Source organism: Rhinopithecus roxellana, chromosome 4, assembly GCF_007565055.1.
Source record: "Rhinopithecus roxellana isolate Shanxi Qingling chromosome 4, ASM756505v1, whole genome shotgun sequence".
NCBI lineage: Eukaryota > Metazoa > Chordata > Mammalia > Primates > Cercopithecidae > Rhinopithecus > Rhinopithecus roxellana.
In genome coordinates this window covers 106,123,420-106,150,400 of record NC_044552.1, presented here as the reverse complement: position 1 = coordinate 106,150,400, position 26,981 = coordinate 106,123,420, and the positions used below count along the sequence as shown (strand labels likewise).

Below are 26,981 nucleotides of genomic sequence, written 5' to 3'. Positions count from 1 at the left end.
CAATTTTCAACAACCTTGAATAAAAACAAAGTTATGTCTTTATAGTCCCAGAGAATGCTAATCAATTCAACTCAATATCCCTGAGTATACTTACGTATTTCACAAGGAACCTAAGATTCAGAGAGGATAAAGGAATAGCAAAGGCTCCACAGCAGGAGCCTCTTGTACTTTGATAAAGATTTGGAGGGTTTCTAGCTCTCAGACTCATGCTTAGTCTACTAGATCACTTTGAAAAGTAATTTGGTATGAAAAAGATCGACTCATTCTGTAGCTAAGAGAGTTGGAAACAACTACTGTACTGTATGTTTTTTAAAAAAGTTTTTATTACATAAGCAGTACCTGTTCACACGTTTGTTGTAGAGAAATTAGAAAATATAGTCAGATACAAGAAACTGCAGACACAATGAATGCATACTCTACCACAGTGAGCGTTGAGAAATTCTCTTCTTTGTTACATATATGAAAGGAAGAAAATAAATATGATTTGCTAGGCAGTGGTTCTCCATGTATGCAAAGACACCTCATGTTATTATTTTAAGGTGTTACACTGATGTTACACTAAGTCCAATTGCTCCGAGAGTTTATCCAATGCAAGGATCTCACAGTCATCATAAATGTCAACCTCTTCCTTCCACATTCAGCTGTTCTTTGAGTCTCTGTCTTGCTCTCCCTCTATAAATGTGGTTCATGAAAATAATGAGAATTAGAACATTCATTCTCACCTCTTCTGTAGTCTACCCAGGACATGAGATTTAGGTGGGCTCATGGCCACTCACAATGTTATTTTTTTCCCAGCTAGATGTGGGGCACATGACTAACTTCTGGGATGTGCTTTCTCTCTTTTTTCTTGCTGGAATGCTAATGGGATGGCTGGGATGGAGCAGCCACAGTGGACCATGATGTGGAACTAAGACTAGCAGAACAACTGAGAAGGAGCCTGGGTCCTTAGCACTATGGATGGAGGGCCATATCAGCCCTTGAACTGATGACGTCTGGGTTCTTTTTGGTGAGTAAGTGACTTCCTGGTTAAGCCACTACCTTTTTGACTTTTCTGGTACTGAAAGCCAAACCTAACCCTAACTAGTACATTGGCTAAGAGGTATTAATATTTTGGAGAGTATATTTTGCTATAGCTTTTGATTTTCATATTTTGTTTTGGGTGATGGTACTAATTCATTCATTTGACATTTACCTGTAGTTGTGCCATATAATGATATTTTGGTCAACAACAGACTGCGTATATGACAGTGGTCCTGTAAGGTTATCATACCATATTTTTACTGTACCTTTTCTATGTTTATATACGCTTAAGTAGATAAATATTTACCATTATGTTACAGTTGCCTACAGTAGTCAGTACAGTAACATCCTGTATGGGCTTGTCACCTAGGAGCAATAGGCTATACAATATAGCCTGGGTGTGTAGTAGGCTATATCATCTAGGTTTGTGTAAGCACACTTTATGATGTCCACACAATGATGAAATCACCTAACAATGCATTTCTCAGAGCATATCTCCATTGTTAGTGACACCTGACTGCATTGAAGTCTTGCTGTTTGTTAGAGACTGTTTTGACATAGGTGATACTGCAGTGAACAAAACAAAAATCCCTACCCTCTTAGAGTTAACTCTCAAGTGGAAGAGAGAGGCAATGAACAACAAATATCTAAATATGTAGGAATCATGCCAGTTACCAAGCTATTGTCAAACTATTTCCTCAGCTCCAAATCACCCTCTTCCTCTGCTTCATGACACTGCTGCAGGGACCCTGCAAAACACTTTTGTGCTTTGGTCCCTGGATCCTTGTTGGGTTCTGACAATAGGAGACACCGGAGGGATCCTGGACAGCAGGAAGAGGAAGAAGGGATCTGGATGTTGTTTCCTGTTTGCCTTGAGGACCCAGTACCAGCCTTATCACATTCCTTTGGAAACACCAGCATCAGCTACAAGTGCCTCCTTCTTAGTTGTCTGAGACTAACCCCCCAGTCTCTCTCAAATCTCCTCTGTCCTCTCCATTCCCACAGGCACGCATTTCATTCAGGCATTCACTGGTCCTTCTGCCTTCATTCATTTTTATTCTCCTCCAATATATCCTCTGCTTCCAGCTTTGCAGGAAGCCTCATCTCCCTATTCTAATCTAAATTGCCATAATTTCCAACCTCTTTCTATTGCTCCCCCAGCCATAGGGGTGAGAGCTACTTTCTGCTGTTGTTACATCCATGAAACTGGGGTGTTTCCCTTTTGCGTTTTCGGTTCTGCAATTCTTTATGTTCATTTCTCCCTGTAAGATGGCTGGTGTGGGTTTTCACTCAACCAGACCCTGACTGGTACAAGATGAGATTGTGTCACAATGATAGAGACAGGAGATGATGTCTCCAGGGGTTCATTATGCCCTCCCAGACAGGGCTTTCAGGAAGCATTACTTCCAAGAGCCACCACATTTGCACTCTGGCTCTTGGCTTGTTAGGTTCATGACCCAATTTGGTCAGCATGCCTGGAGTTGGCCAGGTTCTTAGCTATAGGCCTGGGCAAAACAAACTTACAGGGGTTCAAACTGTGGTGTATACACCGATCACTGTTTTGTTAGATGATGTGGATTTGGGCCATCCAGTCTGTCCGTTAGCCTTCCTCTCTTTTTACATAAGCCTACACAGGGATCCAAATATGGCTCCTCAGTGAGCATGAAACCCCAGCAAAGGGAAGGAGTGGGGTGGTCTCAGCAGTGAGGTGACTAGGTTATGACACTTGAGCATATTCACCTCTACTAAGGGACAGTCTGCCAAGAATGCTTCTGTTCACTGGCGAGAACAACTTCTCTCCTGGACAAAGACACAGACACACAAAGACACAGACACAGGGACAACCTGTGGCTGCTTGGGCTCCCTTGGGCTCCTTTTTGCTAGATTTCACACAGGTCAGTCCTTGTACTGTTCACACATTCTTTCTGCACATGAATTTGACTCCTGCTTGCTTTTACATCCAATGAATACCAGATGATAGTTTCTGTTCCTTTAATTGTTTTGACTTATCTTCTAAGGTGACTTATACTGAAAGCTAGTATCACTTAATTTAAGTGAGGGCATAACCTTATTTCCAATTCTGAGGGTGGTAACATTTGGTAACACCCAGGAACGGGCTTCAGGTCCTCAGGACCTCTGAGGGTAAAGGCATGGGCAGGCATTGTAGTCAAGTGGAACGCTGACAAAAGCCGAGAGCAGGGATGAACATTCCTCGCTCAGGGGCAACCTCCCAGTTGGCTGGAGGAGAGAATTTATGTGGGACCTGCGGTGGGTGACTGACGCGGGTCAGTGTCAGATTGTGGAAAACTTTTAATTCCAGGCTAAAGAGTTTGTACTTTATATAGGCAATGAGAACCGAGGCAGGCTCATGTGTGGGGCTTGGGGTGTTGGCGTTGAACCCCAGCCTTACAACTCCAAGTTCAGTGCTCCACAGAAAGCCTCTAGGCATGAGCCCTTGTTATATTCCCTTTATTCTATTTTTCATAAAACTTTACTTTCAGTACAGATGCTGGGTGGAGCAGTGCTTGAAGGGGTGAGTGGTTGCGGAGGAGGTGGGGGCCAAGGAAGCTTAAGGAAGCAGGGGCAAAAACACAAACAGAAACCACAGAAGAGGAAAGTGAGCTATTGGTTATGATTTCCATTCCTGTGGATATGAAATACTATCCCAATTGTGGGAAGCTGAGAAAGGCCACAGCAAAATAAAAGAGAAGCAGTCTCATTAACAGTGATGTTCAGATGTTGGAAAACAGCTAAGGTGTAGACTTACGTTATGGAAATATCCTTAACCTCAAATAAATTCCAAGAACATTCTAAAAAAGAATGATGGCAAAGCTGGATTTTCTTTGTAGGGTCTTCGCCATTAGAGACCCACAAAATTGTAAACCTTGGAAACTGCTGTGCTTTAAAAAAAAAAAAGGGTTCTGAACCCTTGTCATTTAAAATGCATTTTTTCCAGCATCATTTCAAATGAGTCAAAACTCTCCCTCCCTCTTTCCCTCTTTTTTTTTTCATTTTCATAGACTAAACTTATCTAAATCAGATTTAGAAATGATACAATTCTAAAGATGAGTATATCCTAAATTCCCAAGCCACTGCAGTTTGCAAAGGTGCAAAAGGTTTGTGTAAAAACAACAGAATATAACCAAATGGTTTACGCTTCTTCTACCAGCCCATCCCTGGAAAAGTGGCCACATGGTGTCTTTCCTGCCATGGCTCACACGTTCTCATTAGTCACTACCGTTCTCTGAAGCCAGTGCTGCCAGTACTTCATCTGCTCCCTTTGATCTCTCCTGTTTTCTGCTGTGGCTTGCCTTGCTGTGTCATGGGGCAGGTGGCTGCCATGCAAACATTGTTCTTGTCACCATCCCTGCAGGGTCACTGATGTTGATGTAATTCCTTACTCTCCTACTGTGCTTCCTGATTTGCTTCAGCCATTCCTGCACTGGGATGGAATAAAAACTCCTGCCCCAGAAATACATTCAATGTTTGATAGCAGAGTAGGATGTCTGTTTTAAAACATACTGTACGCAGGTGGTGGACACCCTAAATACCCTGACTTGATCACTACACAGTATTATATATGAAGCAAAATTTTACAGGTGCCCCATCAGTTTTTACCAAGAAAAAGTAAAAAAATAAAATAAAATAAATAAAAAGAAAAACAAAGCAAAACTAGAACTCCTTCCCCAACCAGTGATACAGTTCTTTATTAGGCCCCCGAGGAAGGAGGTCTTGCTATTAGTCACAAATATTAGTCACTAATTATTAGCCATTAATATCAGAACTCTCCTTTGACTTGGTCTTGGGGCCTTTTATTACATCCCTCTGTTGGGGACCCTGGCACACATTCCTCAGGGAATGGGAAGACATTGCCCCTTTACAGTGGAGTCTCTGCTCCAAGCAAGGGCGCCATGAGGCCAGGGAACTTCCAGGTCCCCAGTACTTGGCAAGGAGGCCAAAATGTGACTCTTCCATGTTCAGGAGACTCAGAGCAGCACTACCTGCCCATTCTGTTGGGTCCTTGGGCCAACACAACCCACAGCGGCCTGCCTGTGCGTCTCTGAATTCCCGTGATGGGAATGTAGAATAGGCATTGCCTTCAGCATAAACTGAGACACATTGACTTGATCCTCGCTGGGAGCTGGCAGGAGGCAGGCTGGGAATATGCCATGGAAAGAAGAAAATGACCCTGCCAGCCTCTCCATTTTCCAAAATCAAGAAGAGATCTGGTGCCCCAGAACTGCCTGCCTACTAGGCAGCCCACAGAGATGGCTCCCTGTGAGAGGCATGTCTGCTACGGAATGCTTGGGAGACCTCCTGGGCGCCAATGCCACTGGCCTGTCCCGTAATAGTCTTTAGCAATTCCTTTTAGGGAAATTGTGTGCCTGGCTTGTAGAAGTGAAGGAAACTATTAAGTTACTCTGCATTTTCAGGGCGGAGGAGGGACTCTTTTTCACCATTTGGGGGAAACTTTGTTCATGCCATTCATTTGGAATATTCTGTTCATCTCCATATGTTGACATCCTACCAACCCTGTATGGTTTGCTTAACATGGCACTTCTTCCTTGAAGCCTTTGCCAGTTCCTGCCCAACTCACCTCCTGTACACATTTTTCATATCATAAATTACTGCAGGGTGGTGACGGGTAAATCTTGGCTTTCAAACAGCATCAACATAGTGTTTTGCGCATAGCAGGCTGCCAAATGAAATTGAGGTTTCTGTGTCTGAATAGTAATAAAAATTTGTTAAATTTAGGTAAAAAGAATTTGTTTTGATATTGATAACTACCAATTTATTTCTAATTTAAAAGATTTGTTTTTCTGTAACAACTATAAAACTGTTTTTTTCCCTAATAAGTAACAATATTTTAACAGCTCTGAAAATTAAACATGATTATCAAAATTTCTCAGCATCTTTGCTTTGCCTAAATCCTGGAGAAAAAATACACTATTGAAATTTGATCAGTTGCATGCTCTTTCCCCAAAGAATATTTAACTCTTAGAAAGAGTGAAGAGAGGCCAGGTGTGGTGGCTCATGCCTGTAATCCCAGAACTTTGAAAGGCCAAGGCAGGAGGATCGCTTGAAGCCAGGAGTTCGAGACTGGCCTGGGTAACAGCGTGAGAACCCATCTCTACAAAAAATTTTAAAAAATTAGCTGGGCACAACGGTGTGTGCCTATAGTCTCAGCTATTTGGGGGGCTGAGGTGGGAGGATTGCTTGAGCCCAGGAGTTTGAGGTCACAGTAAGTTACCATCGTGCCACGGCACTCTAGTCTGGGTGACAGAGTGAGACCATGAAAATAAAAAAATAAGGACGAAAAAGGAAAAGGAAAAAAAAAAAGGAGTTAAGAGAATATCAACTCCTAAGTATTAAGTTTCTCTTGGATTTAATTTTTACATATGGGACAGGCTCACGGTGGGAGCTGAAGATGATGGATGTGATGTGGATTTGCTGCTTCTTGATGTCCTGCTGTTTTCACTAAATGGCAAGGATTTGCATTCAGCCAAGGAAAAAAAGTCCTCTCAAGGTCCTTGCTATTAGCTCCAAATTGATTTTGCCAGGTGACAACTCTAGCATATGAGTTTTTTTTTGTTTTGTTTTTGAGACTGAGTCTCGTTCTATTGCTCAGACTGGAGTGCAGTGGCACGATCTTGTCTCGCTGCAACCTCCGCCTCCCGAGTTCAAGTGATTCTCCTGCCTCAGCCTCCCGAGTAGCTGGGATTACAGGCGCCCACCACTATACCCTGCTAACTTTTGTATTTTTAGTGGAGAGGGGTTTCACCATGTTGGCCAGGCTGGTCTGAAACTCCTGATCTCAAGTGATCCTCCCGCCAGGGCCTCCCATAGTGCTGGGATTACAGGCGTAAGCCATCGCGCCCAGCAGCATTTGAGATTTGTATGTAGAAAAGCAGATCTTGAAATTACTGACTTTGATGCTTGATATAGGAGTGCGGCTATCATTGAGAGCCTCATCATCTTCTTTGCTTATACTATGTAAAACTTCTCTGCTAAAAGTTCAGGCACCCTAAACTTCCACACATTTCCACTACATCTATTTCCCTTAACTCACAAATCCCTGGTAAATATGTCATTTCTTCAAGAAGTAGGGATTTTGCTGAGCTTCAGCTACTACTCAAGATCACAATCAAAGTCCCACCCGTGTTAGAGACAAGAGTCCTGACCTGAACTGGGATCTTTAGAATTTGGATTCAGAGCTACTGTTGGGTGCTAAATTTATTCCCAAAGAGAATAAATTAGCCTGGGTTCCATATGGAAGACAGGGCCAAGCTTGATTCACGTAGTTGATTAGAAGTTATTTTACTCTGGAAACTACTGTGTCTCAGCTGGACCAGCTTAACTTAGTTGTTCTCTAGAGGAGACATGATCCCTCGTTTCTCTTTTTCCTTTTTTCATCAACAGTCAGACATCCATGGGTTCTTGTAGTCTTAGACATCGGTTAGCTATCATTAAATATAATTTGGAGCTTTAACAATGCTGTCAGTACACCGTGGGATTTTGTCATCACTTTACTATTGGTTAAGATCTCTTTCACTTATGTAGACTTTGCCCCCTTTCATCTTTGTGGTTGCCAGACTTGTAATTTGTTTTTCTGTTTAATAGAAACCTTAGAATCATTGGTATAAAGTGAAGTACGCTATGAAAAACACATGCTTTTTGAAATAGTTCTTTTAGTCTTTAAAGATGAAAATACTGTGCTTTCATCTGTTCCAAGTACCAGTAAATGCATATTTTATAGCATCTCCTTTAAACTCTTCAACCTGATAATTAAAAAAATTTTTTGTATACCACAGTCAACTTTCTGAAACTGCTTTTACATGCCTCTTCATTTTCCTTTATATAGAAGAGATGTCGGACATCAAATTTCTGTAGCAGCTAAGAGAACTCTGAAAAATTTCAAATGCTAACAAAAAATCTTAAACTTCTATAGATAGAAATGTGGAAGAATCAAAATGTGTTAACTCTTTTGAAATGTATATTTCTTGACTTGCCTTTCCTTGAACTCCAAAAGGCCCATTTGGAGAAATGGGTGAATTGGATGAAATTGGATGAAAAAGGACCTCTCCATTGATCTTTCTAATTAGAAAGAAAATTCAAATTCAGAACTGTAATTAAACATGACTTAAATGCATGTTTAATCCAGAGGAAATATAGCTTCAAAATTTTTAATTTTAAGTATTTCAGGCCCTAAAAATAAAAATACATTGTCATTTACAGAATGATTTGGAAATTGTGCATTTCATGTGGGAAACGGAGGTTTTGTTTTAGAGGCCAAATAGCATACATAAAGTTCATAACTCAACTACAGGTCAGTACGTGTCTTTCATGCATACACACCTGTGTCATTGCCACTCAGATTGAGACAGAGCACACTTTCAGCACCCAGCAGGCTCCCTTCTCAGTGCTTCTCAGTCAATACCATGCCACCCTCCAGCCCCTGTCCCATAGATTTCATTTTGCCTGTTCTTGACTTTCACAGACGTTGAAACATACCTACTGTGCTCTTTAGTGACTTCTTTCAGTCCACACGATGTTTGTAGGATGATTTGTCCATGAATATGTGTAGCAACAGTTTATCCTTTTTTCCTCCATGGTCTTCCTAAAGATGGGCTTCTGCAACAGCTCTCCTCTGGAGACATGCAGGGAGCAATACGTATAAGGAGTGATAGCAAACAGAAGCCAGTTTTGCTTTATTTTTATCTGAGCAAACGCCCGGTAAGGCCTTGTACCACACTCCCCACTCCAAAGCAGAACCCTGAGAAGGCTGCGCTGGAGCATGTGGTGCATCAGGCTTCCAGCTCAACCTCTCTCCTCCTGTTCCAAACCCACTTCTTGAATGTTATGGTCACCTGGCCAGCTACCTGGCACATGACTGGAATGGTCAGGCAAAGGAGAGTGATGCCAGGGGCTGTCCTGACGAGGTGGCGCCTGAGCCGGTTTACCTCTCCCTTTACATGGAAATGAAAGATAGTGAACAGTGGTCATGTGTGACATTTTAAAATCCAATGATCCCTTCCCAGAACAAATGTGGCCTGGCCAATGCTCACATTTGAAAGCCATCTTGGTACTTCCTCTTGGGGAGGACTGAGAAAGAGAGCAGATAATGAGGCAAAAGGGGGATGGGAATCCTTCCTATCTTGTATAATCCTTATAATCCTATATTACTCACATGTGTTTTTTTAAACGGTCAGTATCTATTTGACTCTTGACTATAGAATGAAGTCTTACCTCTTCTTCTTTCACAGATTCCCCGTTATGGGCTACAGTGGAGGAACCAAGGGGAGGGGCCAGGTTGAGTCCCCGCTCTGACGCCAATGAGCGGAAGGGTGGCTTTGGGCCACTTGTATCATGTCTCTTATTTCTCATCTGTAAAATGTGGAAGTTTGACTGATGGGCCTCTTAGCACCATGGAGAAGTTTTAAAGGTGGCAAATTACACAGTTTACACCTCCAGGCTCTCCCTACCCTTTTATGAATAAGCATCTGTAAGACAGGCTGTCTGATTCTTCTGGAGATTCCTGAATATCCTGCCTTTCTCCAGGTTGGGCAATGCTAAATGCCAGTTCTGACCAATTGTACAGGTATTAATTTCACAGTGAGGATCTTGTTTCAATGTATTCAAATTAAGTGATATGGAGATGGAATATTCTGAGAGAAGAGTTGAGAGAAAGTGACAGGTATAAACCCCCTAACATCTATATGTTTCTCAGAGAGACTCAAACTGCTTCCCTAGGCTTTGCAGAGCCCTCATCCAGCTTGTGTGTGTGTGTGTGTGTGTGTGTGTAGAGGGAGTGTGCTATGGGCAGCCTTTCTATGTCTGCACTGTGAACAGATGTGGTCAGCATTTCTAGGGCCATTTATGGCTTTCTAGTTATATATTTTTCTTGCTTTCTTTTGCCACTTCCCTGAAAAACATCCTGCATTAGTTTCCTATTGTTACTGTTGAAAATGACCACAAACTTAGTGTCTTAGAACAACGTAAGTTTATTATGCCACAGTTCTGGAAGTCAGAAATCTAAAGTGGCTCTCACTGAGCTAAAATCAAGGGGCTGACAGCATTGTGGTCCTTTCTGGAGGCCCTGGGAGAGTGTGTTTTCTTGCCCTTTCTAGCTTCTAGAGGTGGCCCTCATTCTTTGATTTGTGGCCCTTTCCTCCATTTTCAAAGCCAGCAGTGGGTTGTAGAGTCTTATTCTCATCCCGTAACTCTGACACCAACCCTGCTGAACTTTTGTGCTAAAACTGGTCCAGACGTACCCAGAATAATCTCCCTACTTTAAAGTCAGCTGATCAGTAGCTTACTTCTACTTCAACTTAATTTCCCTTTGTCATGTCACATGACGTATTCACATGTTCTGGTGATTAGGATGTGAATGTCTTTTGGGAAGGGAGTGAGATTAATCTGCTCATATACGATACAGGCATGTGTTAATTTCTTTATCAGACTGAAAAGAGATAGGTTAACAGTGATTAACATTTTCTCAATGCAAAACTTTTTACTTAACTCAGGGAAAAATGATCTTTTGTATAAAAATGGATGCTTCTGAGCAAATGCATGATTAGCAAAGAATAGTTGTATGTTCAGTTATTGGACAGGAGAAACAGTCTCCTACCCTTAGGTATAAGAGTGTGAGAATGACAAAATAATACAAAACTAAAAGTGTATTTATGTGAGAAATGTGGTGTGTGTAGGCAGTCATGCACTGGAGGGGGCTCACTCTGGCATGTGAGAGCCATTGTGTGCCTATATTTTCCTAAGTTCATGTTCAGTGACATCACTGAATGGCTTGAAATTAGCCATGGTGGAAGTATTTACACCATAGAAAGTGGCAAATGCTGTAAGTCAGAGTTTTATTTTTCCCTGGAGAGCCTATTGTTAAACACTAAAGGGCACACCAATAAGAGTAGAGACTCACTGCCTTCGGTTCATGTGCACAACACCGCTGTGTGGCCTTACTGCTCCTGTGGGATCCCCAGACTGTCTAGCTGTAGAAGGGGCAAATCCCAGCCTGCATCATGACCTGTGGGCCTAGCCACAAACACAGCTGCTGCAGGTCTTCCTCTGCTATCTCGACCTCCCTAGTTGCTATAATAGCATGGACTGGATGGGGAGCTACACTTTCTCTCACGTGGGCAAAAGTTTGCTTCTTTGCCACTCCCCACTGTTTGAACTTCTCTCTGTCTAGCATTTTTTCCTGACCAATCTGTGTATCCGTCATCGCTCCATCCGCTTTGATGGAGCCAGAGCTCTTTTTTTAGAGTTGCATTCACCTGTCCTCTCTTGTGCTTATCTAGCTCCCCCAGGAGCTATGAGATCAGTGCTGCCCAAACTTTAGGGGAGTTAACAGGGGAGCTTGTTAAAATGCAGATTCCAAGGCTATGCCCCCAGAGATTCTGATTGGGAAGGTCTGAGATGAGCCCCAAGGATCTGTATTATTGATAAGCATTATTCTTATTAGCATTACTGACATTATTGTCATAATTCTAATTATTGGCATCATTGACAAGATTCTGAGGCCAGAGGTTCATGGTCCACCCTGACTGGCTCAGCCTGAAAGCTCCCTGAAAGCCTGGCAGGCCAGCCTCCTTCAGCTGCATTCAGTCCATACACGGAGGATCTCAGTGAGATCTCAGTGGAGAAAAAGCAGAGTCATTTTAAAGAAGCATGGATCCTAGTTTCTAGAAGGTTTTTCCCCATCTGGCAGACAAAGTTTATGCCTATTCCACACACAGGTAGGTGCAGAATACCATGTTCCCAGGTTCCCAGAGAAGAGGAAACTTTTTCTCAAGAGCTTTATCGGGTGGACATGTGAAAAATTCACACAGCTGCCAAGACAGTGGGTCTTCCTGAGTCCATGTATTCTGAGTATTTGAAAACAGCTGAATGATTTATTGAACTTTTTACTTTCCATGGACATGCTTACTGGGTGTTGTAAGATGTGAACTTCACAGCCAGAGACAATATCTGTTGGAAGGAAGAGTCAATCTTCACTAAACCCAACCCAGCTTGTTTTTCAGCAGCAAACCAATCACTCTGACTGTGGCAATTTTCTTAGCAGGAAAAATTTTAGATGGTTGTGTGGTTTCTAGCTTTACTCTTTTTCATTTTACACGTGAAATGTTCGGGATCAGATTGGTTTTCTTTAAAACTATGGTCCAAATTAATTTATACTGACTTGATTATAAAGAAAGAGATAAATTGCTACCTTTAGGAGGTTTTGACCTCAAGTCCTCTGATATTTGAGACAAAGTTTTTCATCCCCTGGGATGCAATCCTTCAGCAGCATGTAGGCGAGTTTTGAGCAAAGCAAAGAGTAAGGAAAACTCTAATATAAAGCCTGTAATTTTCTAAAGAAGTCTGTTCCTTATTAAGATCAAGTACATGTCAGTCATCTTATATTTTGGGAACATCCACCAAATGCAGGAACTGTACTGGGTGCTTTTCCATGTGTGGAAAATTTTATCCAGCGTAATCAATTTTTCTAGTTCAATAAACATATTAAAAAGAAGGCAAATGAGGTATTTCTGTATCTCATCAGCATGAATAATATATTTGAGTTATCCCCTGACCACATAAGGCTTGGGTTTGAATACTACCCTGCCTGCATGGGTCTTTTCTTCATATAAAGAAAGGGGAGAACATTTGTGTTAAGTACCGCACAAGGAGGTTGTGAGAATCTAATGCAATGATGTATGTGAAAGAGTAAGCAAAATTAATATAGTTTATAATTGTGAATGTATACAGTTTATAAATATTAAATTCTATATGCAAGTATACATTCCACCCATATAATTCTAATATATTTCTTTTATTCCAATGCCCTCTAGTAGTACAACAGAATTACTGTGTTATTGTTTTGAGATGAAGTTATTGTATAATATTTTAAGATGAATTATTGTATTGTCATTTTGCAATGAAAATTGTAAAATGTTGCCTCTTCCTTTGCACTTCCTTTTTTTTAAATTAACTTTCCTTCTTTTCAGTAGTAACCAGCTCTTTTCTGGAAGTGTCTCAGTATGTGGGTTTTCACATACTGGTTGATCAGAGGTTTGAAGGTACAGTCAGCTCTTCCCTGCTAGCAGAGTGGAAGGAGTTAGTTTAACTCATTCTTGAGCCCCCAGAAAACTGGGTCTCATGACATGCTCTCTTTTTCTCCTTTTTCCTGCCCTCTTGGAAGTATACTGAGAGGTTTTTGAGGAGGACTCAGTTATATACATGGTCTGCAATGACTGCCTGGTTTTTCTTTCTCTTTCCAAATTTTACATCTGGCATGAAAAGAGAGGCAATTCTAAATGTAAATATGAGTTCTTGATTACTTAAAAATAATTCCTCTCTATCTCATATACATAGCAATTTTGTGTAAATATATGTTAAACATCAAGGCCCATTGAAAGAAGAAAGAATTACATAATTATACTATCTAATCAATCTAGAATACAAACACTTCAAGATTTATTAGATTTATCAAAGACACTAGCATAATTTATTTTGTTGGGTATTTTTCCTATTTACAGAAGTAACATGTTATTATAGCAAACATGATAAATCTGGAAAAATACAAAGAAGCACCAAATTGCACATTCTGCCAAAATTCAGAGATAACTCTTATTAATATTTTTAGAATAGCTTTTTAGTCCTATTTTCTTTGTAGGTATACACACACAGGCACACACACACACACTCCTTTTTCACAGATTTGATTGTATTGTAATTATGTTGTGTTTTGTTTGTTTCCTTAATCAACAAACATGTATTTCTCACAGTTCTAGAGGCTGGGAGGTTCAAGATTAAGGTGCAAGTAGATTTATTTCCTGGTGAGGGCCTCTTCCTGGCTTGCAGACTTCTTGCTATGTCCTCTCCTGATGGAGAGTGAGCGCTGGTGTCTCTCCCTCTTCTAAGGGCACCAATCCCATCACGGGGCCCTGCCCTCATGACCTCATCTAAACGTAATTACCTTCCAAAGGCTCCACCTCCAAATACCATTACACTGGAGGTTAGGGCTTCAACATGGATTTTAAGGGATATCAACAATTAGTCCATAGCGTTTTGCCTCAGGTCCCCCAAAATTCATGTCCTTCTTCCATGCAAAATACATTTATTCCATCCCGACAGCCTCAAAAGTCTTAACTTATTCTAGCAACAGCTTTAAGATCTAAAGTCCAAAGTCTCATCTAAATATCATCTAAATTAGATACGGTAATTACATTTTATAGCTAGAATTTTGTATAGTCTATATCTAACATTTTCCATATCATCAGGCATTCTTCTATAGTACAGTCCCTGGAACAGAGTAAGTGCTAAGTAAATATTTGCTGAATTAATACATAAATTATTTTCAATGGATTTATGATATTCCATCATATGAAAGTACCTCAATTGATTTCACTATTCCCTTTCTTGCCCATTTTAAAGTAGAGATATCATGGGGAAAAGTGAGAAGTGATATGTATAATTATGGTCACATTGAGGGAGGAAGAGACACTATCTGGAATGCAGGCAGAAAGCCATGTGAAGCTCCCTGTGAGGGAAGGACTGTGGAACTGACAATCATGACCATGAGCCTTATGCCTGAATGCTCTTTCAGATCACACAGTAGTTGTCTATTAAACTGGGAATAATGTGGAGAGAGGATCCTGAAGTGAGTTCAGAAACAGTCATATGACCCAAATCAGCTAGAGTGCTTTCAGTGGCAAGAAACAGAAGCCCAACTCAAACTGGCTTAAACCATAAAGACATGCACCAAATCACATGCATGAAAATCCAGAGGCTGGTCAGGCTTCATATGGTTCTACCAAGCCTTCTGCCTTACTCTCCTGTAATTGCCACAGCTCTGTACTCCTCTATAGATGACTTTGTTTTCAGGCTTATTCCCCTGGAGGTCTTTGTGTGGGTGTATTTGGTCATCAGAACTGCATGCTTTGTCTTTCTTTCTTTCTTTCTTTCTTTCTTTCTTTCTTTCTTTCTTTCTTTCTTTCTTTCTTTCTTTCTTTCTTTCTTTCTTTCTTTCTCTCTCTCTCTCTCTCTCTCTCTCCTTCCTTCCTTCCTTCCTTCCTTCCTTCCTTCCTTCCTTCCTTTTCCTTTCTTTTCTTTTCTTTTCTTTTCTTTTCTTTTCTTTTCTTTTCTTTTCTTTTCTTTGTTTTTGATGGAGTCTCGCTCTGTAGCCCAGGCTGGAGTGCAGTGGTGCAATCTTGGCTCACTGCAACCTCCACCTCCTGGGTTCCAGTGATTCTCCTGCCTCAGCTTCCCAAGTAGCTAGGATTACAGGTGCATGCCACCACACCCAGCTAAGTTTTTGTGTTTTTAGTAGAGCGGGGTTTCACCATGTTGGCTAGGATGGGCTCTATCTCTTGACTTCGTGATCTGCCCCCCTCGGCCTCCCAAAATGGTGGGATTAGAAGCGTGAGCCACTGTGCCAGGCTTTCTTTTTTCTTTTCTTTTTTTTTCTTTTTTCTTTTTTTTTGAGAGTGTCTTGCTCTGTCACCCAGGCTAGAGTACAGTGGCAAGATCTCGGCTCACTGCAACCTCTGCCTCCCGGGTTCAAGTGATTCTCCTACGTCAGCCTCCCGAGCAGCTGGGATTACAGGCTTGTGTCACCATGCCCTGCTAATTTTTGATGGTTGTGTGGTTTCTAGTAGAGACGGGGTTTCACCGTATTGGCCAGGCTGATCTCAAACTCCTGACCTCAAGTGATCTGCCCGTCTCTGTCTCCCAAAGTGCCAGTATTACAGGCTGAGGTACTGCACCTGGTCAAAACTACATTCTTTCTTATTCACAAAGAAGAAAGAAAGAGAATAAGAGAGCATATATTGGCATATCACATAAAAGAAAGAAATAATTTTCCCTGAAAACTCCAGCAAATCTCTTTTACATTTCATTGGACCCAGTGGGCCTAGACATCTCCCTTCCTCAGCCAAGTACTGACAAGGGGAAAGGGAACAGGATTACCAGGATTAACTCACACGAACCAGCCAGGGTGAAATAATTGTTGTTGATATGTTGGTATGTGTAATCCATTCCTGTGAAACAAACAGTGAAAAAATCCCAATGGTAAGTATTGATTTAGCTCAGGTTTCCGTGTCTTGGCTGGTCTAGGCTGGGTTACCTGATAGAGCTTGGCTGGGCTGCCTTTGCTCTCTGTAAATCTCCTTCTCTGCTCCATATAGCTTCCTGTGAGACCAAAGGCAAGTTCTTCTCATGGTAAGAGTGGAAGAGAAATAGGGCAAGTGGAAGTGAAACATCATCCCTTCTCGTTTTATTGGCCAACACCAGTCACATGACTAACCTCAAAGTCAAAAGGAGGAGAAATATATTCTGTCTGGTGAGTGGAGGAACTCCAAAATCACATGGCAAAGGGTGTGAGCAGTACTAAGACCAGGGTGAGGCGAGCAAATACTTGTCTTCAGTGAAAAGTTTAAGGGGCATCAAGATATTTAATCAAGGTAAATAATTAATATGAAATATTTTTAAAAACCAAAGTTAATGCAGAAACATTTGGGATGAGCAAAATAACAAAGTTTCAAATAAAGACAGGATCGGTGTAGGAATGGGTAAGTATTAATGTTAATAACTCAATCTACCATAGTCCACCAACCACAATGTCCCCTTTTGAGGATTCCCATGCTCAGCCTTAGAAGATGCACACAGAACTCTGCCCTCTTTTTTATTTTTTTGAGACAGAGTTTCACTCTTGTTGCCCAGGTTGGAGTGCAATGGTGCGATCTCAGATCACAGCAACTTCTTGGGTTCAAGAGATTCTCCTGCTCTCAGCCTCCCAAGTAGCTGGGATTCCAGGCATGTGCCACCACGCCCGGCTAATTTTGTATTTTTAGTAGAGATGGGGTTTCTCCATGTTGGTCAGGCTGGGCTCAAACTCCTGACCTTAGGTAATATACCCCCCTTGGCCTCCCAAAGTGCTGGGATTATAGGCACGAGCCACCGTGTCTGGCCTGCCCTCTTAAAGTTCATTGCTTGTTTCTTTCCAGGTCTATAGCTCAAGTATCTGCATATCCTGGAAGTCTCTAAGAAATTGAATGGAAATAATCTCAAGAAAATATCCTTAAGGATAAATTATTCCTTATATTTTTTGTTTAAAAAAAGGAAAACAAAACAAGAAAAGAAAATCATGTTCCATTCAATGGTTCTTGTACATTAATTCATTCCTTGCTTGCTAGTTTAAGAATTAGTGCAATTCCCATAAAAATTAGAATTAGTAAGGTAGTACAATGATTTTCTAGAGACTGAGTTTCGTAATACTTTCAGATTTTAAATACGGTACATGTTTTAGCAAAGTACAGCTAAAGTATTTTTGGATCGGTCACAAGTTATGCCACGAGTGCTTAACTCTTTATAAATGAGATGAGTTTAGGAATTCAAGAGCAGAGGTTCCTGTGGGGAGACCATTCTCCCATCTTATTTGATGAGTGATGTGCTAATCCCAGCACTGAAGCTGTTGGCAGAAAGGAAAGACTTCCGAAATTGACAGGACTTTTGTGTGGAACTGCCATGGGTCCGCGGGCTGCCACAGAATTATGCAGGAAATAATTTTCAAGGAAACAAGAAGGAAAACATAATTGGGTCCAAAATTCTATCATTGTTTTATTGAAAAAGCAAATCTCTTCTCTAGCTTGAAACGCTAGAGCTACAATTTATTTCTTCTTAAGTTTGTCCCAGTGGGACTCACAGGCCAGGTCATATGGGGTGACGACCATCTTTACACCTCCTCTAATGCTCGCCCCTGGAGTCCAACTTCCTCCAGAGACTTATGAAAAGGAAGGATAGGGTGGAGGCTGGCACCAAACCAAGAAGAAATGTGAATCTTGTCATGTGGTGAGAACTGACCAGTGCTAGTGAACTGTTAGCTCAACATATCTCAGGTGATGGCCTGACCTGGAGTCTGAGGTGTCCACATTTACAGTCATCTCTACAGTTGATTACGGTACTGCATCTCCTGGAGGCACCTGGCAAAAGGAAAGAGTTAATTTGGCAAACAACTGACTCATAGTGACAGAGCTGTGCATTGAGTGGGATTTAAAATGGAAATGGAGAAAGAGGGAGTATAAATCCTTGAAGAACCAATGAAAGCTGGCTACTATGGGGACAGCAAGTATCCTTTGGAAATAAGTATGAGTAAGCGAGGTTTCTGGAGAAAACAATGACGAGAGGCAGAACTAAAACCAATGGTGTCAGAGGCCTCTATGTCCACATACTGAACAGGTGAATATATGAAACAAGTGAAGTGATTTTCATAATGCAGGGTAGTTATATGGGTTCCCAAGAATAACGAAGATTTGAAGCAAAGCAAAGGAAAGGATAGTCTAATCAATTCAACATACCTGGTAAAAAATAGCTGGTGTGCTGCCATCTGCCCCCTAAACTTCCCCTTCGGAATCTGTTTTGTATACAGTATTGAGTTATCTGTTTTCTGAAACCCAGATGTAATAATGCCATTTCCCTAATTCAAGAAAGTTTGGTTGGCTGGGCATGGTGGCTCACGCCTCCAGTTTCAGCACTTTGGGAGGCTGAGGTGGGTAGATCACCTGAGGTCAGGAGTTTGAGATCAGCCTGGGCAACATGGTGAAACCCTGTTTCTACTAAAAATACAAAAATTAGCTGGGCGTAGTGGTGCATGCCCGCAACCCAGGTATTGTTTGAACCTGGAAGGCAGAGTTTGCAGTGAGCTGAGATCGAGTCATTGCATTATAGCCTGGGTGACAAGAGCTAGACTCCTTCTCAAAAAAAAAAAAAAAAAAAAATTGGTGAATTCTCACTGTCTACATATTAAAGTTTAGACTTTACCCTGGTAAACAAAAGCCAACCTCTGCCCCTACCTCCCATACTGTAGCCACACAGGCCCTTATTATTTTCCTGTCATGCCCTTCTCATTGAGTTTTACTTATGTAGCCTCCTCTCCCTGGAATGCCCTTCCTATCCTTTGCTGGGAAACTCCTACACATCCTTCAAGACCCAACTCACATGTCAGTACTTCACCACAGCCTTCCCTCACAGGCCAAGTGGAAATGATCGCTTCCTGCTCTGTTTTCAAATAGCTAACAGTTTGTATTTCAGGTACAGGACTTAGAATTTTATTATTATTATTAGTTGTTGTTGTCTTCCATCTCTTGAACAGGTTTGTAAGACCAGTGATGGAGTGAGGGCCTGCAGCAGAGTAGGCAGTCGCTGACTATCAGTAAATGAGGGAAGAAATGAGGGCAGGAGACGCATCTGCACGGGAAAGTGTGAGCCTGAGAGTGAGGGGGCCGTGAGAGACAGAGAGAGAAAGAGAGAGACAGACAGACAGACACACACACACAGATGGAGAGACACACATGCAGACAGAGACATACAGAGAGACAGAAAGAGAGACAGAGACAGAGAGAGACAGAGAGAAAGAGACAGAGAGAGAGAGAGACAGAGAGAGGGAGACAGAGACAGAGAGAGAGAGAGACAAAGAGAGTACACCTTTGGTTAGAGATGTCCTTAAGGGCAGGTCCTAGATTTGTAGGTCCTGGTGGGATGTTTTTGAGGGCCCAATGCTGAAGAGGGGAGTATTCTAGGAAGTGAAGGTGAACTGTCGTGAGCAGAGTTCTGTCTGCCTGGGGCTACACCCATGCCCTGTGCACTGCTCTAAGCTCTGGGAAAGTGTGGCCAAGAATTGCTTCTAGTGTGTGTGGGTGCATGTGTGTGTGTCTGTCTGTGTGTGTGTGTGTCTGTGTGCAGAGTTGCAGGGGGAAGGGAAGAGAGACTGTAGCATAGTAAAGTTTGAAACTAGGTGAGCAAAGAGAAAAAGAAAATATAGGAAGGAATCTTGCAAGCATGGCGGTGTCCGCCATCACTCCTCTGCTGTGTAATTTGGCCTCTGTGTGTATGTATATGGGGGATGGTAAGGCATGGGAGAGGGTAGTCACACATCCTTTAAGAGGCAAAACTGTGGCAGGAGATGAATAGCAGTGATTGTGGCCAGGGGTGGGGACATGACTGCTCCTGTGATAAGACAGAGAAAATGGCAGGTGCCTCAGACACAGCTCACAAAACAGGCCCAGGGCAGGGATAGCAGCGCTGGGGGGCTGGTCAAGGTGAGCCTCACGGGTCATCACTCCCTTTACAGCAGACCTCCAGAAAATTCCTGACTTTGCTTGCTGACAATGTCATTTTCCAGAGGGCACAGGAAGAACTAGGGAAACTGCTCCCGTCAATACGTGTAAATGACCAAGTGCATACAGTGCTACTTATGACCACCTTGGGAGAAAGAGTATGCTGACTGGCGGGGAGATTCAGATATGAACAATTTTCACTGAACTCTAAATGTGTAGAATGCTTTTCTTTCTCCCTCCCTTTCCTTCCAGGACGTCCGCAGGCGTCTACGAAGTAAGGAAACAGGAAAGTGCCTTCGCATAAGTTCACGCCAGGAATTCCGACCATCCCTCCCCCCCTTCCCCTCCTTCCCTCTCTCTCTCTCTTCCTTTTCAACACCTTCCTTCCTCTTCTCTTCCTTCCTTCCTTCCTTCCTTCCTTCCTTCCTTCCTTCCTTCCTTCTTTCCTTCCTTCCCTCTTTCTCTCTTTCTTCTCTCTCTCTCTCTCTCATATTCTCTCTTTTTTGACAGAGTCTCGCTCTGTCACCCAAGCAGGAGTACAGTGGCACGATCTCAGCTCACTGCAACCTCTGCTTCTTGGGTTCGAGCAATTTTCCCGCCTCAGCCTCCTGAGTAGTTGGGATTACAGGCCCCTGCCACCACGCCCAGCTAATTTTTGTGTTTTTAGTAGAGACGGAGTTTCACCATGTTGGTTAGGTTGGTATTGAACTCCTGACCTCAGGTGACCCACCCACCTCGGCCTCCCAACATGCTGGGATTACAGGCATGTTCCACTGTGCCTGGCCTTAGAATGTTCATTTCTTTATTTTATTTTATTTTATTTTACTTTAAGTTCTGGGATGCGTGTGCAGAATATGCAGGTTTGTTACATAGTTATACATGTGCCATGGTGGTTTGCTACACCTATCAACCCGTCATCTAGTTTTTAAGCCCTGCATGCATGAGGTATTTGTCCTAATGCTCTCCCTCCCCTTGCCCCCAACCCCTTGACAGGCCCTCCCTGTATCCCAAAGGATTAAGATGCTCATTTCTTAAAATTCAGGGGAAAGATGGACACTACCGGTTCCATGGCCCAGGGTTTTGGAAGAGGCAGCCTCCACATGACCGGATGCACTGAGTCCCTGGGACTCAGATGGTGTCTTTACAGCTCGAGCTTACTGAAAATAACAGAGAGACACCTCCACTCATTCCCTCCAACAGAGTGGCTGCACCAGGAGCTCTCTAATGAGCTCTGACTCCACAGGGGCAGTTATGAAACTGATGCAAAAAGGATGCAATCAAGATAGAAGCCAGTAACGAGCACGGAAGGCATAAGAAAGACCTGCATCAGAGAGGGCAAAACCCAAAATGCGCTGCAGGTTGCAGGAGCGGCTGAAGAGCCTGGAGAAGCCACTTATAGTCATTTTAAGTCAGAACAAAGGAGTGTGTTTGACTGACGAGAGGACCCCATGGTTGCAATCATGGGGCTTTATCTCAGCTTCCATACTTACAAAGGGGACATGATTGGTGTCTACCCTAGTTTTAAGAATTACACAAAATGACATATGTGAAACTCTTGGAACAGTGTCTGGCCCGCGGCAGGAGGTGTGCGTGACGTGACGTGCCTGAGGCCATCTGTGTCCTTATGTGTGTGTTTCTGTGAAGCAGACCCAGTGCAGGGCACCAGGGATGTGGTGGGAGCCACACGGATGACATTCCTGCCCTCAGGGAGCTCACACTTATGAGGGGGCAATAGAGGTTGGGAGTGGATAGCCTTGGGGGAGAGGGGTGGGGGTTGCTGGGAAGAGGGAGTTGTTGAAACTGCAAGGGAGGCAGGTGGGTGGTGAGGGCAGAGCAGCGGCGAAAGGTTGGGGATAAGGAACTGAGAGTGAGCCCTGACTGCTGAACAGGGAGAGCTGCTGCAAGAGGCTTGGAGAAAGCAGAACTCAGGCACTTTCTATTTGGTTTTAGTCTTCCTTGACAAATAAAATCAATTCCAGATGAAAACAGCTTAAATACTGGAGAGGGGAAATCAAAAGAGCACCTTAGCGGGGTGTGGTGGTGCATCTATAGTCCCAGCCACTCAGGGTGCTGAGCTGGGAGGATAGCTTGAGCTCGAGTCCGAGGCTGCAGTGAGCTGCGATTGTGCCACTGCACTCCAACCCGGCAACAGAGCGAGATCCAGGCTCATACAAAAAAGAGTGCTCAGCTCTTCCGAATCTGGCCTGGCCCCTCCGCCTGAGCCCTGGGTTCCTGCCTTCCTTGGTCCTCTCATGTTGACTGTCACGACTTAACAGCCCAGTCTAGGAACACCTGCGGTGAACTCAGGATTTCTTTGACATTTCAACTGTTATTTTACAAGGTTATGGTCGAATAGAAAACAACATAAGACCTTCTGATTAGTGGTTTTAGAAGAGCTTGGTTTCAATGGTGCAAATTAGGTAGGTGGAGGAAATTAACCATGAAGACTGGAGTTTACATTTTCTGGAAATTGTTTCATGCCGTCTTCTAGGGAAACAGTGTCCTGTAAAAAGTAGACTATTGAACACAGTTTGAAATTTTGGGCCTGAACAGACCATTTGCTTTGAGGAGCAAATTCTAGGGAGTCATTTCCCTTGAAGGCAGAAGTGGGCCTTTGGTAAAAAGTCCAATAACTGGCCAGGCATGGTGGCTTATCCCTGTAATCCCAGCACTTTGGGAGGTGAAGGTGGGCGGATCATGAGGTCAAGAGATCGAGACTATCCTGGCCAACATGGTGAAACCCCGTCTCTATTAAAAATATATAAATTAGCCGTGTGTGTTGGTGGGTGCCTGTAGTCCCAGCTACTTGGGAGGCTGAGGCGGGAGAATTGCTTGAACCTGGGAGGCAGAGCTTGCAGTGAGCAGAGATCATGCTGCTGTACTCCAGCCTGGGCAACAGAGCAAGACTCTGTCAAAAAAAAAAAAAAAAAAAAGTCCAGTAACCACTGTATAATTTTTAAAGCCTAAATGCAGAGGAGGGAGAAACGTATAGACAGAAGTATTTGTTTCAGCTTTGCTTGAAGAGGCAGAATCTGGAAACCATCCATCTATAGGGGAATGGTACAAAAGTGACGGTATGGACTACTGTATGATTCTCAATGAGATGATGCAGATGATGCTAGAGGGTTGTCCATGAGGTATTATTAAGTGCACAAAGCAAACCATGGAATAAAGAGTGCATTGCTTCCATATCTGTATAAACAAACAGCAAAACACCCTCATTTTGCCCACATGCATCAATATCTAGTTGTATAAGCATGGACAGAGGTATTATCTTGGGCAAGCAAGAATGAAGAAATTTCAGGAAGAGAAATAATTTATATAACCATGAGTTGTTTTATTTAGTGTAAATAAATACATTAAAGAAACAATTTAAATCATATATCAAATGGAATAAGAAATAAGGAAAAATGTCATGGTAATTTTATATCCTATTCTATATCATAAAACTGCATTTTAAAGTTATCTGATATGAGATAAAAGCATCAAAGCTCTCCCCTCCTGAGTCTTTGGAAGAAATAAACAGCACACCATGCTGATTTGACGGCCGCGAGTCCCCCTGGTCACCACTACATGTGCCCAGGGTGCTCTTAGCCTGCCTCTAGAAGCTACAGCTAAGGTTCAGATTTCCTCTACTTGCCAAAACTTGGGTCTTTAAGTTCTACTGATACTGAATGCCATGCTCTGTCACTTCACAAAACCTATGGCCCTGACCCTCTTCCAAAAGTGTTGCTTCCCACTTGTCTGGCAAACTCTTAGCATCGTGGTTATGAGGATGAATGCTGTCACCGAGTGCCTGGCTTTAAACTCCAGCTCAGCCATGTGGTAGCTACTTGACTTGGGTGAGTTACTTGATCTCTCTGTGCATCATGAAATGGAGATAGTACTGACATCTACACACAGGGTCTTGAGAGAACGAAACAAGTTAATATATCTGAAAGTGCGTATAGATGGCAGCATGTATCTTTTTTTTTTGAGATGAAGACTCCCTGCAATCTCCTTTCCAATGTAATGCAATGGCACGATCTTGGCTCACTACAACCTCCGCCTCCCTGGTTCAAACGATTCTCCTGCCCCAGCCTCCCGAGTAGCTGGGATTACAGGCATGCACCACCATGCCTGGCTAGTTTTTGTATTTTTAGTAGATATGGAGTTTCACCATGTTGGCCAGGCTGGTCTCGAATTCCTGACCTCAAGTGTTCCGCCAGCACCCCTGACCCCTTACCTCAAGTGACCTCCCACCTCCGCCTCCCAAAGTGCTGGGATTATAGGCATGAGCCGCCACTCCTGGCCCGTATCTTCTTGTACTGCTTGCTCTTATTATTACTCATCTTTCCAGGCTCTGCCTGGACATCACCTCTATCTGGGATACATCCTTTCCTGAACTCCCAGATTACTTGTCTCCTTCCTCCTTCATGCTCCGTCAGCAGCCTACACCCTGTCTTCTGGTACACTTCACTGCACGTTTCTTTGTTTTCCCTCAACAACTCCCCTCCCCACCCACCTCCACCACCACCTTGGACTATAAGCTACTTGAGGGCAGACACCAAGCCTCTTCATTTCTGAGTTGCCAGCCTTTGGCACAGTGCCTAGCATGTAGTGGAGGCTCAGTTGAAGGGGTAGAAGGAAGGATAGAGGCATAAATCCATTCCTGAGATCCCTTTTATTGAAGCTGTTTCCCCAAACACAGGAAAGTCTCAGCCTTTGTGTTTGTTTTCTAGTACAATAGCACCTATCGGTACTTACCTTTGATTGGTGTGCATTGTCTAATTGATCTTTCTGTCAGTCATGTTCCGACTGAAGTTATGTGCTTTTTTGATCATGGGCTGTATCTGCTTTCTTTGATGTCCTTTTTAGTTGCTCACCAGAAGAGTCTCAGCCTTTTTCCATTTGCCACACTGAATGGGATAGTCTAGGAGGGAGGAACTGTGGAGATGGTGCGCCTTGGGATGTCCGGAAGACAGTGACCAGAATTTCAAGAGATGTTTTCAGATTTCACAGTATAATAAGAGAAAAGGAGCCCATCCCTTAAATGAGGAACTTTCAATCAATTCTCCCCATGTGCATGTTTCAATTTCATTTCTTTTAATCAACTCCTTCCCTTTGATGATGGGTTGCATTGAAAACTATTAAGAAAAGTAGGATATTTAAAATGAACTGTGTTAAGAAGAGGATCATTTCAAAGAATAGCCATCTACTCTAATGAGGAAGTCCCTTCAGCCAAGCAAAAAGCTGAAGGTAAGTCAATAGGGTGAAAGTACTGCTGGTCCTCATCCTGTTGGAAATAATACATTATCTAGTTAAAGGTGTCTCCTGTGTTTTAGGTTATGGAGGTGGGGGAGGATTTGTACAAACTTATTTTCATTTCTTTGCACATAGGAACTAGAAACAATGTGAATCTAGTGTAAATTACCATGATGTCTCCTTCAACATTCATCAAGACTTCTGACTAGTCTACTTGATCTGTGAAAATGAGATTACTTGAAGACCTGTCACAGATTTTAAAGCTGAACAAGATATATTGATTTTACAAATATTTTTATGTCACCCTATGTCTTAATAGAATAACATTTACATCTGGAGAGTGTCTCAGTTGAAGAGCCTGCCCAAGGCCAGATCTATTTATTTAAATCGAGAAAGGCAGAGGCCGTGCTGGCAGTCTTTCAGCTTGTACTACTTCCATGATTGAACATAGATAATAATAATTTTGGGTGCATATGAGCAGATTTCAGAGAGAAGGGAATGAACCCCTGTATTTACAGTATGAGTCAGCAGGCAGCTATTCAGATGCTGAGACCGAGAGCAGACATAGCTGATTTCTTCTCTCATTTTAGAATTCAAACCTATGTAGAGATTCTAATGGAATTTCAGATACAGATCCTAATTTCTGGGAATTTCACTTTATAGCAAGGTGATGAAAGGGCTGGGCTTCCAAAGTGAGCATGAGAGAAGCACCTTCTGGGACAGCACTGTTGTCATTTCCCAGTGGGGAAGAGACCTGTGAAGCCTGCTGTCCTTGTGTGGTGTGCCCAGGGGCTGGGCACCACGGGGATTTGATGCCTTTCTTTGGGGGTGAGTCTAACTGTCCCATAGAGAGGAGACAGGTGGCCATCCTTATGTCACATTCTCTTCTCCACGGTAAAACAGTCCCAAACCAGAGGCTATCTTGGGATTCACAGCCTTTGGGGTTGCCAACAAGGAAGAGCTACAGGGTTCCTCCAGAAAAGTGTGTGTCTCACATCAAAATTCTCTTAAATCATACATTCTGGGGCATTCCCATTTTTGGAAGCTCAACCTTAGGAGAAATGCCTCTTTTGGGGAATTGTGGGACAGTGATTAAGTCTTCAATATTCTTTCATTGGGAGAAATTTATTCCCTGTTCTACTTAAAGGCAACTTGAGGAACTCTATGATAACACCTACTAACAATACATAGGAAAAGAATAGGTTTATTTAGATTTCAAAGTGCTAATAGGTTTTAGTTTATACTTAAAGATTACTTTCCATTGGCATTAGTATTACTGTAACCCAGGGTGATTATCTGAGTTATCTCAAACCTTAAGGGAGTATTGTGATATTATATTCCTGTGGAAAAAAATTTAATCAAACTTGATAAAGATGAATGATGGGTCCATGAAACCAATACAGCTAGAGACCAAAGACTGGAATAGGCATCATCAAAATGATCCCTTGGTTTAAGCATGTTCTTTACAAGAGCATTGTTTCAATATACACATGCGGGACAGGCAGGAAGGAGGGGCCATCCTGAGCAGTGATATCCATATCCTGCAGAGATCAGTTTCCTAATGGGAAGACAGAGCCCAGTGGCCCCAGGCAGGTAAGATTTGATGGGGAG

The 26,981-nt window shown here is 42.7% G+C and overlaps 1 long non-coding RNA gene across 1 annotated transcript; it reads left to right on the top strand.

Moving 5' to 3' along the window:
- Positions 1–11,590: 11,590 nt before the first annotated feature.
- LOC115896807 lies at positions 11,591–25,707 on the top strand. The gene is made up of 3 exons (XR_004056689.1): positions 11,591–11,768; positions 24,984–25,364; positions 25,506–25,707. It is a non-coding gene; the product is annotated as an uncharacterized LOC115896807 (long non-coding RNA).
- The last annotated feature ends 1,274 nt before the right edge of the window (positions 25,708–26,981 follow it).